A 2,821-nucleotide genomic window follows, 5' to 3' on the forward strand; every position below is an offset into this window, starting at 1 on the left:
AAGGAGTGCAAATTGTAAATTGTTGTTGAAATTAAAATTAAAATGTTGCATAAAAAATACATTAAATGAATAAAAAACATCACACGCACTACGATGTATTTGACACACGTATAAAAAAAAAAACCTGTCATTGTATAAAAAAAAATTATTTCGTTTTTCAAAAATTATTTTTCATTTTTTTTTTATATTTTAAGCATAGTTTGTAGTTGGATTAAGTTAAGAGAATGTCATATTTTGCCTATTTACAATGTCGTTATGTGTTAAATAAGAGCGTGTCTCGCCGTCAAACAGCAAAGTTTGGCGAGGACAATCAAGCTGTAAGACCATTGTAATTATTTTTGAAATAAAAAAAAAAAAAAATATACTTTTTTGTTTATCATTATAAAATATAGTCTTTGACAACGAAACGTTGATAACGTTCAAACTTATAATTCAAATTTTTTTTTAACGATTCACACTCAACGGCCCCCAGTAGGATTTTCTCCTGTGTCGGGGGTCCGGAAACACACAATGCACAAGCACAAACGCCCAGACCATGACAAACATCTATATGGCCAATACAAATATATGTCGTGAGCGGGGATCGAACCCGCGACCGCCAGCGCAACAGTTAGTACTGTGGCTGCTGCGCCAACGCGTCGTCATTATGACATAAGTACTAAACATACTGTCTATGTGATATGTGCATTTAACTCATTATTTATTCTTTTATAAGTTTTCCAAGCCTTCAAGTAACGGAGGTCATTGACACTGGATGTTGTCTTTTGATATTTGTATTTTGTTACACAGATAATTATTATCTTCTTAAGCCGCACTACACCTGGTAATTATTTGTGTTATTGAATCCCACGACACGGGCATTGCCTAGTGCGGGAATCACTGTTCCTTCCAATATTTAACGTGTCTTTATACTAATTAAATAAACTATTTTGATTTTTGATTTTTTTTTTTTTTTGATGAAATTCAGGACTGACCGCTGATAACCTGATAACAATCTTTACTCTTATTAAGAAAATTATTCTAGTCTAAAGGTTATTGGGATGCCGTCATGTATTGCGGAGGTCAGATGGCGATAGCTCAGCGTTAAAAAACCAATAGTCGCTCAAACTCGAGTTAGAATTTTTATCTATAAATTATTATCTATTTTGTTTCAATATATTTCAATACTACTAACGGATAACGCTACGCTACACTACAGCATCACAAACAAAATAGATTGCTCGAAGCATTCGCAATATAACAAAATTCGTTTTCACATTTTGATTGGATCCATTCAAACAACGCATTATCACGAACACGAATAGAACTGTACAAAATTTTCCGAAACATGGGTTATTAAACGCAAAAACATTTATCCGGATAGACCGCAAGTCAATTATACGGAAATGGAAAAAACAATTACATATATGTCGGTTCCGAACCGCGAGCGGAAAAAGAAATACGAATTTCAACTGTTCCAATACAAAACTTTATCACGCTAGTTCCCTAAAAGCTATTGAAAAACGTCGAAACGTACTTTTGTTATTCACTTTGCAAATATTGTGAATGCGGTTGCGGTAAAAACTAAAATTAGATTGAAAAGCTTGTAGACCATATTTTTATGCGTTGTGTAATTTGTGTTTGAAGATTTGAAACGTTCAAATTTTTGGCATATAGGATGTCGTTCTGAAGTAAAATTTTAGCTTTGGGCTTTAACGGTAACGTTTTTAGTTTTATTTAATCAGAACAAATTTGCAATGATTTATTTTTTGCAAATTGAAATTTTTCCATTCGTGTAATGTTTTAGAGTAAAATTTGGCAAAATTTATGGTCTATAAGAAATAGCTTCTCTAGTCAATATAAGAACATTTTTTGTTAGAAAATTGACTAGATATCTGCGAAAATGCAATTTATTACTAGGTATTTGGTATTCCCATAAGACATAATATTACATTTATCAGCCCTCTTAGAACGAGGATTGATAGGGTTGAAAAATGTTGTATAAAATACAAAATTAATCACAAAATTAATCACAAAAATTTTTCAATGAAAACAATTGTGTTAATATATATTTCAATTTGAATTATTCTATCAAGAGAAACATATATGTTTTTATCACATTTCAAATTCATTTTTTTTTGTCTTTCAGGATTATAAATCTGTTTAAAGTGTTGGTATTCCTATTATTTTATTCACACTTTGTCACTGCTCTATTTGCTTGTTTGATATAAAAAACTTAACAAACAAGTTACTGTCAAACTTCCTTTTCTAATAAAAAAATTCCAAAATGGATACAAGAAATAAATAATTAAATGCTTAGTTTCAATAAACCTATAAGAATGAAACTCTAAGTTTGTAGTTCGGCAACTCGCACAACACAATTACAATAGTTTATAAAAACATAGTAGTCATTACTATAAAATACTTACTGCATCCATACGCTTAGTAGGTACTTGGAAATCTAATCTCCAGGTGTAAATCGACAACTACTTGTTCATGCCAATGTTCGTTGACGAGTGACCGACGTTGCAATTTGGGTTTTTAATTTCGACTATTGACAACCGGCAACAATCTACGAGTATTCGTTACATTTTTTATGTTAACCTAAAGTTAAAAATATATCCAGTTGCAAAAACGGTAAACAAGCCAACTTTTGTTCCGTCAATTTAAATTGCTATACGCATCACCTGAGAATCGTATCATCAGGAATAGTAACATAAAAAGCAATTTCTCTTTTTAAACGACTTCCAAAAAAGGAGGAGGTTCTCAATTCGATTGTATTTTTTTAATGTATCTTACTTCAGAACTTTTAACTGGGTGGACCAATTTCGATAAACATTAT

Source organism: Melitaea cinxia, chromosome 18 (genome assembly GCF_905220565.1).
Source record: "Melitaea cinxia chromosome 18, ilMelCinx1.1, whole genome shotgun sequence".
Taxonomy (NCBI): Eukaryota; Metazoa; Arthropoda; class Insecta; order Lepidoptera; family Nymphalidae; genus Melitaea; species Melitaea cinxia.